Here is a 13,363-nt window from a genome sequence, read left to right on the forward strand (position 1 = left end):
TAACGGTATGCGGGACCGTAGCCCACCTTCATGGAGACGGTTGCGAATGGTCCTCGCCGATACCCCAGGAGCAACAGTGTCCCTAATTTGCTGGGAAGTGGCGGTGCGGTCCCCTACGGCACTGCGTAGGATCCTACGGTCTTGGCGTGCATCCGTGCGTCGCTGCGGTCCGGTCCTAGGTCGACGGGCACGTGCACCTTCCGCCGACCACTGGCGACAACATCGATGTACTGTGGAGACCTCACGCCCCACGTGTTGAGCAATTCGGCGGTACGTCCACCCGGCCTCCCGCATGCCCACTATACGCCCTCGCTCAAAGTCCGTCAACTGCACATACGGTTCACGTCCACGCTGTCGCGGCATGCTACCAGTGTTAAAGACTGCGATGGAGCTCCGTATGCCACGGCAAACTGGCTGACACTGACGGCGGCGGTGCACAAATGCTGCGCAGCTAGCGCCATTCGACGGCCAACACCGCGGTTCCTGGTGTGTCCGCTGTGCCGTGCGTGTGATCATTGCTTGTACAGCCCTCTCGCAGTGTCCGGAGCAAGTATGGTGGGTCTGACACACCGGTGTCAATGTGTTCTTTTTTCCATTTCCAGGAGTGGTGTATTTACCTACTCACAAAAAAGAAATCATTTCCAGTTACATATTACATCTAGAAAACAACTTTTATCTCTATAATACAGGACAAAAGAAAAATGCGCTACAACATCAAAGATGTATGAACAGATGGGAAAAAAAGATAAATATATATATCTATCGCAAAATAACGATGTCTTCACAAGGAGGACAGTAAAACTACCACTAAGCGCTAAATGGTTGTACGTCCACGACCCTTCGCAAAACGTGCGGTTCGGAGGCTTGTCTGCTCTGTAGAGCGGTATAGACGGTGATCCGTGGCATCTCTGCCGAAAGAGCATAATTCTGGTGCCGCACATTTGTTTCGGAGCACACCATCCATCGTACGTTGGTGAACATGCAGCTCCGTAGCAGACCACACCTGCGTGTTCGCATGTTGACCCAACATCGTCAGCTACGATTGCAAAGGGCGCGGGACCATCGGGATTCGACAGTCGGTCAGTCAATCACATTTTTGCTACACTAGGTCGATGATCGTCTCCACAAACGCCGTCATCGAGGTGAACGGCGGCTCGAAGCGTGCAGCGCCCCACGGACGCAGGCTGGTGGCAGCAGTATTACGCTATGGGAGACATTCTCCTGCGCTTCCGTGGGACCTGTGGTGTGAGCGTGTGGGTGCTATTCTGTCATTCTGTGCAACGGATTAATCTGAGATGTACCCTTTACCCTGTGGCTCCTGCAAGATGCAATTTCCACCCCCACAGTACCACAGAAGTCAGACAGATGCTCCTAACGTTCTAAAGAGAAATGCCTGAAAAACTTTTCAGCAATAAATATCTTCTGGAGTCGTCTGTTGTAAGGAAATGACACAAAAATTCACAAAATTTCTTGCATAACTAGTGGGATACTTGGGTACTGGAGTAGTGCTTGTTAGTGTAAGAAAAACATGAAACTAACAAAAATTATTTTTTTGCAAAAATTCCGAGAAATCACAATGGCACTTTTAGTTATGAACTGAACAAGTTATTTCCAGGTTCTTTTCGGAATGTGAAGTTACCTCTCAAGGATAGGATTCGCTAATGAAATTTCTAAACAAAGTTTAAGATGGTTATTGACTTAGCAGAATGGCTGAGAGCCCTACCTGCTCAGCTTGAATAATTATCTGTTAGAATGTTGCTAGGTACGGTCGAGGCTGTCGTGAGTGAAATGCAGTGAAGTGTACTGTTGTGGAGGAAATATGGGGCTCGCAAGAGCTGTAGCGCACAATACCGTAAGCTGTGATGACTGCTGTCTGCGCCGCTCGCTGCTGACAAATAAGATCGTTCTGTCTGGATTGACCTTCGCCAATCAAACTCGCCCTGCGCCTTGATGAAGTCGAGGACTCCTATTCGCCCCTAGTCTAACTATTGGCATGGTACACCAGTCAGATAACCAGTCCACCGCAATGCCTCTCAAAAATTCGCTCGCAGGCGTTTGACTATAACTCTGTCCGTTCACACCACACAATAAATGTGGAGGCCAACACAGTGAACAATTCTTAATCGCAAGGACTCAATACAGAGTCACACTCCGATTCACTCTCGACACAGGTGCTGTCCCAGTGAAGTACTGAGGAGAGACTTGTTCCTCGCTCCAAGAGCGACAACGGAACGGCCCCTCTCTACGCCAGACGTGAAGGGGTATATCTTTCGGTCTCTTCATTTACTCCTTCAGCTCAAGGCGTCAGGAATATAGTCTGCCAATCAGCAATGCTCTTCTAAAACGGGAGAATGACGTTTAGTTTAAGGCAACCAATCCGGAAATCTGTAGCATCGGCGTTTGGTGTTTGCTGTCTCCCTGTGGAAACCTCTGAAACTGCGTGCTATGTTTGTAAAGAATGCGTAGGCTGGGCACTACCACACAATGGAGCGGAATTTGCTTTTAAGCCGAACACGGGGTCGTTCTCCCTTTCACTCGGGCAAACTCTGCTCTACGGGCAGTCGCCGGCCGATGTAGATAGGTTGACTCGTCCTCTGAAGGGACCGGCCTCCTGGCGTGCGGTTACTTCTCCCGAACTAAAAGCTTTTGTGACCGTCGTGTCTTGAATGTGTGTGCGTACGCCAGCCTTCTAGTATTCCAACCTCGGTGCGCACTCGCGATGTACTTGTTATTTGCATATCGTTTACATGAATTCATACAAAATTGACTTTATCTTATCGAGTTTGGGTTCGAATGAAGCATCTTGATGTGCGGAATATGATGGTGAGGGCGTAATGTGTAAGCAATGAAGGTCAGGAGACCACGACGTCTTACAGTGGTAGTAATCGTTGACATGCAGACAACTGCGAACCACCTGCATCCTTTCATACTCGATGTCTTCCCCAACGGCGATGTCATGTCTCAGCTGTGTAACTGTCCACGTCTTGGAGCCACAACCGCGCTACTGTGGTTTGAGGAGCATCATAGTAAACTCCCATTTGCTGTCTTGGCGACGAAATCCCCTGATGTAAATCCCACGGAACCCATCTGGGTCGCTGTCTGGTGCATCACTGCGTACGCAATTCAGCGGCCTGTCATTTAGGCGAATTGCGTATACATCTAATGCCACATTCCTCCACAAACCTACTAACAAACTGTCGGATCCCTGACACGCAGAATCAGTGATGTATTTCGTTCCAAACACGGACGAACAAGTTACTACGCAGGTGGTCATAATGTTTTGGCTGATCAGTTTACGCTCACTGTGACCCAGAAAAAATTGCTCACTCTGCACCGTACCCCTTCAACACAACTGAACATATAGAACAACACTCCATACAAGACATTTTATGAGTCTCTTTCTGAGTTCTCTGTCCAGACCAATGCAGAAGATTCTCCTTTTCTTGTAAAACGCCTCTTTTGCCATTGCTATCCTTGTTTTAATTTCTGTGGTGCACTTCCAGTCGATGTCTATCCTGCTTCCAAGATACTTAAAATTTTGCACATATTCTAGTATTTCTCCATTCAGCATAATTTTTATTTCCTTATTTCCTCCTAGTGCCAATACTTTTGTTTTATTTGTGTTAATTTTCATTCCATATTTTTTCCGTTAGTTGCAGTGGTGTCCACCAAATCCTGTAATTCTTTTCCCCCTGTGGCTAGAAGGACCATGTCATCAGCAAATTTCAAACACCCTACTCTTCTTCCTCCAATTTCTACTCCTTTGTCATCTAATGAGCATTGGTCAATGATATTTTCCAAGTAGAGGTTGAAAAGAGTAGGTCATAAACAGCATCCTTGTCTTACTCCTTTTCCTAGTCTGATCCAGTCTGTACTTTCTCCTCTCACTTTAACTGAAACTTTTTGATTAAGAAATAATGAGTTTATAAGTCTTCTGGTTTTCCAGTCCACTCTCTTTTCCCTCATTATAGTCACCACCTTACACACTATTTAACGTAAATTATCCTAAGGACCAACACACACCTATGCCCGAGGGAGGACTCGAACCTCCGCTGGGACCAGCCGCACATACAAATAATTACTACAGACATGTCAAAATTTGCAGAGTAAAGTAGTAAAACACTAGACTCACAATTTCAGTACTCTAGCGTCATTCAGCCATCTAGTTTTCAGTCTCCTAGATGTTAAGAGAGTGTAGGCTACATGTGCAAAAGTATGACGGTATCCTGACAGTCACAGATTTTATATAATCAATTGCTTACTGCGTCCCAATGCTGTGTGTCCCAGGCTCCCCTAGGCATAAATGTTTTTGGTGATTGGCAGCCGAGTGTTGGGCATTTAAAAGGCATTAAATGATCGTTGCTCGACCTAATCCTGCCGGTAGCCCACAGAAATGTACAGGTATCAGGCTGGCATGACCCTCAGAGAAAAGAAGTGCTTACTTTCTCGTAGGGTAAATGTTCGTCACAAATTGTGCTACTGTATTTGGGGTAAAATTATACACTTTGCTTTGAAACTGTAGACGGAACAATGTAATAGTTACTGAAACGAACTGTTGCATGGCCAGTATTTGCTTCCAACCAATGTGAATACTTTCTCAGCCAAATTATCTCATTCAGTGTGCTTTGTCAGGATTAGTGGGTCTTACAGAATCGCGATCTGATCCTCACGGCTTGTCCCCATCTACACCACACACGCCACATCAGCACCTTCAGGGTGACAGTAATTGAGCTATATGAAATAAAATCTTCCTAACTTGTGAACGTTTTGCGTTAGGACGTTCAAACTGCACAGTTGGTAGCGGGACATGATAAGAATTAGTATGCGCCTTGTTGTTTAGTTTAGCGATGAAGCCCACTTACATTTGGATGGGTTCGACAGTAACCGAAGCTGGCGCGCGATCGAGAAGTCTCTTCACCCTCAACGTATATCTGTGTGATGTGCAGTGCCCGGTCACGGAATAATCGATGACATATTCCTCGATGGCACCGTGACTGCCGACTGGTACCTGAAGGTTTTTGAAGATGGTTTCATTCCCATTAACCAAAGTGACCCTGGTTTCGACACGATGTGGTTCATACAAGACGGAGCTCGACCCCATCGAAGCAGTAGAGTGTTTGATGTCCTGGAACGGCACTTTGGGGACCGCATTCTGGCTCTGGAGTATCCAGAGGCCACTAGTATGGTCCTCGATTGGCCGCCATATTCTCCAGATCTGAACACGTGCGACTCCTTTTTGTGGGGCTATATTAAAGACAAAGCATACAACAATAACCCCAAAACCACTGCCGAGCTGAAACAGCCATTCAGGAGGTCATCGGCAGCATCGATGTTCCGACACTTCAGTGGGTCACGCAGATTTTCACTATCCGTCTGCGCCACATGATCGCCAATGATGGCAGGCGTATCGAACGTGTCATAACGTAAATACGGATATTTGTAGTGACATTTACCTGTTGGATAAAGTGTGTGCACGACGTAGTTTATAATTAATTTACCTTTTTTTCATATTGTTCAATATTTGTTACCTTGTACACTTGACAGCAAAAAAAGTAGGTCACTGCCGAATACAACCAACATAACGTAGCTGTGTTGAAGGTCCTCTAAACACCAATACCCCGTGGGGTACAGTCGTTTGACTACACACAATGGGTACCGCAAGAGACTACTAAGAGACCAAAGGTCTTTATGGCAGTCAGTCTAAGCGTCAACTAATATCGTCATACAAAACATATTAGAAAACACTTTCTTAGCGATGAAACACCCCATAACACTCATAAACTAACCTTAATTAGAAAAAGTGACATTCCAAAAGTTCGGAGAAAACGGATTATTTTACATATATCGTACAGTAATCCTTAGTCAAAATTAAATACTAGAGACAATATATGGAGTTACAAAGCTGTACGGCAATTGGAAAAAAGTTTTTCACTCTCTAAAAGGTTTTCCGTCCATGTGCTGAAGGTCACTCAACGGCGAGTGGCTCTGGAAACTGGATATTTGACGAACCAGTAGAAAAACGCGATTAACGGCAAAAAGCACTCTAAGGAAATCTCAAAATTAACAGCGAATCACCAGTAATATCATTGTTCTCGTAACACATCAACAGCTACGTGTACACAAATTTGAACTTTAAATGACATGACCAGCGTCGTCGTTCTGGACCTGGATTCAAACCCAGCACATATAGCCATTGCCAAGTATGCTAAGCTTTGTTTGTGCCTTATTGAGACCGGATCACTAGGCATAAAGAGACGTGAAGTACAGACGTTTGCACCAGTATCAGTTATCAATCCAGACCCTGAAAATAAATGACGAAAATGTTTGTACTGAACTGGGAATCCTGTCAAAACAGTTACCGTCCTAGGAACTACCCCCAACGACGTTTAATATGGTGTCATTCACAAGGAACAAGGTATGCTCATGTTTAAGATTGAAATTCCATCATATAAAGCTTGTGACAGGGATGCGAACCCAGCACTTAATCGGACTGTTAACGAAGTACAGTCATGCTCAAAAGTATCCGAACGACCTGGATTGCATTTCGCCTGATTCCCAGGCAACCCACATAACGTACCTGTCTAGCAGGTCCTCTAATCGCTCCTTGATACAGTCGTTTGACTATTGAAAATGGTTCCAACAAGCCATCACTAGAAAATACTGCTCTGTATCGCAATAACACAAGATGTAAAGAAATACCACGATACTACAAATATCAGGGAACACCTCATCACAGATAAGACTGTCCTTAAGGCTTGTAAGCTCGCATTTATTGCAATAACTGACATACCTGAAATGTTAGCACCCTCATTATTACGTCAGATAGGTAATGCACGTAGTAAGTTCGTCGTATTCATGATTTCCTCTTCAAAGTAACATACCATACTTGTTATTTGACACAAAATGTCATTAACAATTTACGTTATTCACGAGCAGCTAGTTCAGAATATGTATGAGCTTCAAATGACACGACGAACCGACTCGTTCTGCATATGGATTCAAACCCACGTCATGCAAACTAAGATTTCGTGACAGAGAAATTAACAGTCATTCCTGACTAGGTATAGAGTGATATACCTCGATTTTAGACAGTATCAGTTGACAAATATCAACTTTAAAATACATAACGTCAACATCTTTAACGGACGCGAATTCCTACCCAGCATCTATTGTCCCTGTTAACGAACTACGAGAGATGTTAAATATTGCTTCTTCACAAGTAACTTACTTGAAATGTAGTGAGGTAAAGCTTTGTGTTGGACAGGGATTCGAACCCAGAACCTAATCGGATTGTTATCGAAGCACAATCAACTTTGACATATCGGATTTTTCTCGGCAGTAGCTAGATGTATTAAACGAAATGACGAGACGAAACATTAATTTTTCCTTCCCAGGACTCCAACCCGGCACATATCGCTGTTATATTCTAGAGAAAAGGAACGTTAAGTATGGGTTTGTTACACCAGCAGCGACATGTGAGCATGTTTGAACTAGAAATAATATGACGAAGTGTTCAGTGCTGACTGAGAATCGAACCCCACACATATCGGTGTTGACTACACACAAAGAGACGACACTTACCGAAGTTTTCTCCACCAGCAGCTCGGAATAACATCCTTCAACTTACTGTGATCTCGCAAATAGTTCTGTGTCTCAATGGGAGTCAAAAACGTCAGATATCGTTAATGTTGACAACGAATGAAAATGCATTAAAAATAAAAATTATTATCCACCAGCAGATAGGCGTTCTCATGCTAGAGCTTGATAATACATAATTAAATCTTTAGTGCCGGGCCAGAATTCCAACCCATTCATGCGCAATATGTGGAGATGTTGAGGAATCTGCAGTTTGGAACAAACAAGTTATAGTCGAGCTGTATTGTCACGAAGGGATCAAATTCCGCGTTAAGGGCGGTCTCAGTTGCATTCCCAGTTCAGAACCAATTTTATCGACATACAAAAGCTCAAATAAAAGATGGAATAAGTGTCCTGTGATCATACATACCGTTTGTTTCGTCACTTGAAATAAATAACTAGTTTAAGAAAGGTTACTGGTGATAGAGTTTCTACATGTCGACACTCCTTACTTTATTGCGGTTCCACCTAACGTCTACTTGGTAGAGAAGGAATATCATGTTTAATGTGAATTTTCAGACCACACTGCCATTATGTCTTCTTCACTTGGCGTAGCTAGAAGAGAATAGAATCTGCCTCTCCCTATCAAAAAACATCGGCAGAAGTTGGAATTGAACCGAGACCATCGTCATATGAAACTATCATCAGTCCAACAGACCACTAAACCCTGTACTCTATGACCCATTTCTCTATCATAACACCGTTGCGGCACTCAAGATGAGAATTCTGACACACAGGCTCCCTGTAGTGGTTTGCAGGATGTTCAGGACATTCATTTACTTTGTTGACCGAATCGCCATGAACTAGCTGCCTTGGCTACCCAGTGCATACATTCGACTCTATTTTGTAATCACCGAAATAAAATAACGTAACTGCCACTTACACAGAACTGCCAACAGTGCAGCATGCAGAAATTTAAATAGGAAGTGTTCATTTCCATTTGAGCTACTCTGTTGCGCTATCTGTGTGTTGAAACCATCGTGCAGTGCAAGAGAAATGCTGTATCTGTCTGTCTCTCAGAAGTCTGGATCCGGCCATATGCATTATCTCACAGCACTGTGGAGTGCCGAAGTTCTGGAGGAACTGTTGTTCACTTCCAGAGGTGCTGTAGCTACGTCACAGCTAGTAGCGTAACGGTGAGCGCCGCGCACTGTTGATAAGACGTCGCATGTTGTATTACATTCGCTACTACATTTTTTCAAAACACAATTCTGCTGTCTGCTGAAGTTAACAATTTAATGGGACTTTGAACATAATTCTCTTCACTTCTCAACCCAAAATAGTCGCATGTGGAAAAAAGGCTAACTTCTGCGTCATTTTGTTCTTTTCAGGTTTAATAGACGGCCAGGCAGCAGATGCGCTCAAAGCTTTTGTATCATGTATGGGGGAGTGCATCGTGCCAATATAGTCAGAAAAGTATTTTCTACATTAGCTGTCGTCTGATAGTGGCATTTTATTCTTCTTCAAACCTTGTTTGACAACTTTAACTCAGAACAAGTTTTCTACGTGCATGTAATCAATAAACTGCATGTGCATTGTCAGACTGTTATAGATAACATCAGAGAATTCGCATATATCGTTGATAATTAATTTCTCTCTCATGTTTAGTATTGTTTTAACAACACTAAAAGAAACCTTACGAAAACTGTGCACTGTATTGTAAGAAATGAAATAAAACTACCCACGATAACCTTACGACGAAAGTAAGCCTGTTTTAACAAAACTGAGTATCTGTACACACATGTGCCTCTATCTGCACGAATTAGTAAAACACTACTCACTTAGATTTCGATTGGGTCTGTGTTTAAATGGTATGCTGTGTCATACTCAACAGGTATGCAAACGTAGCATTTCACAAATAAAGTTTCGAATTTCTAGAAACCCAAAATTTGCTTGTCAGCAGCGGAAAGAGGCGTTACCTGTTGTGCAGCATTGTAAGTTTTTCACCATTGCACTTTGAGCTGAAAGTATTTTCTTGCGATTTGCTAATCAATTTATTTCCTTCATACTTATCACCCTGGCATCGGAGTCTTAAGTGAAGAACGTTATTGAATTTCGTATTGTTGACGGTCGATTCGAATTTCTTCTGAGACGCTTGTATTGTATAGCAGCTTGGCAGTCACAAAGCCGAGATCTACGACCATTATTACAACTTACTGTGTCGAGCTGCCAAGAGGATTTGGTGTGTAAAGGTTTTCTTCTGATTTTGTTACAGAATTTTTTCTGGGAATTCGCAGCTCCATGAAAGAATACACAAAAAAACCTCGCACGCGCTGCCCCTACCACGGTTAGAACTGACGATTTTCTTAACCGTTGGAACACGAGTCACGGACGGTACCACGGGGCTACGGACACACTGCTGCCAGCAAGCCACTCTCGTCATGGTAGTGGTCGCTCAGCCTCATAACCCATCGTGAACGATATTAAAAGCTGTCACTTATGTGAAGAATAGCATTTCTTTAGCCAAAAAATTGTAATTTCTGTCTCAGTGTCTCAGTTTACGTGAGGATTATATACCACGAGTCATTCAAATGGAGAGGGAATATCAAGTGAATTTAGCGAGTCAGTTCAGTACCACACGCGGAAGTGATTGTACTGTCACAGTGTTGCCAAATGTTTGTGACGATGTTGCCAACTCTCAGCAGTGCTAGGAACAGCTCTGTAGCGTTATAGGAGGAGAATCCTGTGCTCGTGTCATAGGAGGATACGGAGAGCAGGCGCGGGGTTTGGTTAATATGCAGCGTTTTATCCTACCAGCTGTGTCAAACATTCAGGTGTGTAATCTTCCATCATGATTACAGTTTCGCACATAATATATACGAATAAAACACTTACCTTGTTACATTGTTACAAAAGATTATTTCAGTACAACATAAAGTCTTTGGAAATCAACTTTGCCAACCTGTCACGAAAAGTAAGATAACAAACACTTTGCACCTCGAAATCGATTGCAGTCTTGTGATCATACAAGTAGAATTTCATGAATTGCACGAGAATGTAGAAAAATGTTGGTGCAAATGGAAGCTGTAAGAAACACAGTTACCTAATTATTCTGTACCACGTAATAATCAATTCATTTGATAATTCAGAAGAGAAGTAACTAAAAATTATGCTCATTAAGACAGAAACTAAAGTGCAGATGCTGGCACTGTGCAGATATGCGCTTTTTCATCTTCAGATCTATATAAATAACGTATACTAACCAGCGTATTCATTGCTTTCATAATGTTTCCCTCTTGTTTAGTCTTCTTATGATGAACTGGATCCAAACCCATGAGTCTGATTTTTTTCTTTGTATCCTTCCATCTACTATCTTTGTGTGTTATTGTTCGCTGTTCAAAAAGCAAAATATTATGCCTTCTCCCACGAGGTATTAAAATGAGGTCGCAAAAAGGCTAACGAATTATAATCAAAATACAGTGAGACGCCAATTTGTCTGTCGTCATGGCGTTAAGTGGACAGAAATAGTTGGGTGTTATTGTCGTCTTTTCTTATTGAGATTTTCATATTACCCCGACACAATGTAGGGAAGCAGCCTACTCACGCTGTAGTAAATTCACATCAGTTTCCATTGTGTGCCAGCCAGTCTGCTGTAACTAGCTCTGACGTCATAAATGTTGTGCAATACCTTAAAAGTCAAGCAAATGACCTAAAACTTTTCTAGCATGTCAGGAATAATACTAAATTAATGTGTATTAAATATCAGTTCGATAACTTCAGCCATTTTCGAAATTTGGACGTTTTTCTGGAAAAATCATTGGCGCAATAGAAAAGAGCTAGAGACTTCAAAATTTATATTTAGATTCATCTTTCATAATGATTTATTAAAAACAGTACTTTGGATTTCACAAATTAAGATTTTAGTGGAAATTCATGATTTTCTGGTTTTCGTCTCAAAACTGAAGGAAGCAAGATAGATGAAGTAGGCTAATAAATAAGGCTAGGATGTTTAGATTTAAATAGGTTGGAGGTCCGCTATGACTAGGAAGATGTGAAAAGTTTCTTTTGAATACCTATAAAATTATAGCGATAGCGGATCTCAAAAGGGCCAGTTCAGAGCTCATCTACTGCGTGCAGTGTAAATTAATTAATTCTCTCGCCCAAAATATTTAACTTAGCCACATCAAAATTTTATTATCAATACTTACCTGCATGCTGAATGCTCCTTTAAATTAAGAGCTTCATCGGCCATCAGCAAAGGAAGCTATAAATTATTATGTAACTTGAAGTGGTGCGTTACTAGCCCAGTGGCTAGTCGAGAGAGCCGATTTGATCAGGCGTTCCCTTAGCCGTCCGCACCGCGGCTTTATATATAAGAACGCTGCGCAAGGAAGCAAGGCCCCAGTTCTCTCCAGACGCTGAATGACACGCCATCTGTGTCGGGAGTCGCGTCGCATCAGTGTCACTGCTACAAACAGCCTCGGGTGCCGTATTAAGTTACTAGAGATACGCAGAACCATGAAAACATTTCAAGTGAAGTGTTAATTCTGGGATGATTTTCATTATCTAGCTTCAGTTTGCGTATTGTCGTATTTTCACGTGCCGTCGCGGGACAGACATTCTACCAAATATTTAGCATGGCGTTTGATGAAATATTTTCATCAAATTATGGCGAGCATTCTTTGTAACATTTAATTCGGACATTTATAGTTGCATCAGCGCATTAGACTCTGCACTGCTCTATTAGTTAGGGTGTAGGGATACTTGTGTTTTTTATCAGTGAATTTCAGAATATACTCAACTATTTTGGAAAACCGTTTTTGATTAGAAATCCCGGACAATCTCCTAATTCCTCAGAGCTATAAGCTGCAGCTATAATGATATTCTCAGATAAAGTGGGCACTAGGATCTCTAATTACTGGCTCCACGTTTTGTTAAATCACTTTCTGGGTGCTAAAAGGTAAATAGAGAGCCAGTGTTGAGAATGGCGAAAGACAGCATTAACAACATTCTAAAAGCCAGAAACTGATTCAACATACAAGCATTTATACAGCAATCAGATTTTATAATTTTCAAATTAATCGCCGCCCCACATATGGTGCATCGGCCGGGAAATCAACTAAGTGAAAGAGATTTTTAACTATTCGGATTCGCGAGTGAAATGCGACACGCAACTGAGTATAGAACAGTGAATGTGTTACGTGTGCATGTGGACGACGCAATTGGATTAACAACGCATCTGGATTGACGGAGCTGGCACTGAGTCTAGCGGTGTTGCCGGCATCGCGAGAAGCCAGTCTCGCCGCACCGCAGTCGTCCGCTGGAGCAGCCGGCGCAGCGCCTGCAATTGCGGGCCACGCAAACACACAACAGCTGTCGGAGAGCCGTCTGCAGTTCAACGTGCCACGTCGCATCAGGAATCCTGGTACGCCGCGCCGGCAACGCCATACATCGTGCAGAAGGAACTAAGTTAAGTGAAAAGCTGTTAAAAGTTTTACTAACTTGCACTAAAAGACTGTCGGCGATGGAACCGCCAAAAGAAACTGAAGTTAAACTTATATCAGAACCCATGTCTGTTGAAGGAACTGTAAATCCAGACAACGGTTCAAGTGTAAATATGCATGAAAGTAGTAATGTTAAGGTGAAACATGAAGTATTGTCTCCTGACAGTAGTGTGCGAAGGGGCAATGATTCAATAATAGAGACCCCTGTAGTAAAGCGGAAAGTAGAAATGGTAAATTTATTGGATGATAGTTTCTCTGATGAATTAAAAATGAAACAGTCATCA

This window comes from Schistocerca americana, chromosome 9, assembly GCF_021461395.2.
Source record: "Schistocerca americana isolate TAMUIC-IGC-003095 chromosome 9, iqSchAmer2.1, whole genome shotgun sequence".
In the NCBI taxonomy this organism is placed as follows: Eukaryota; Metazoa; Arthropoda; class Insecta; order Orthoptera; family Acrididae; genus Schistocerca; species Schistocerca americana.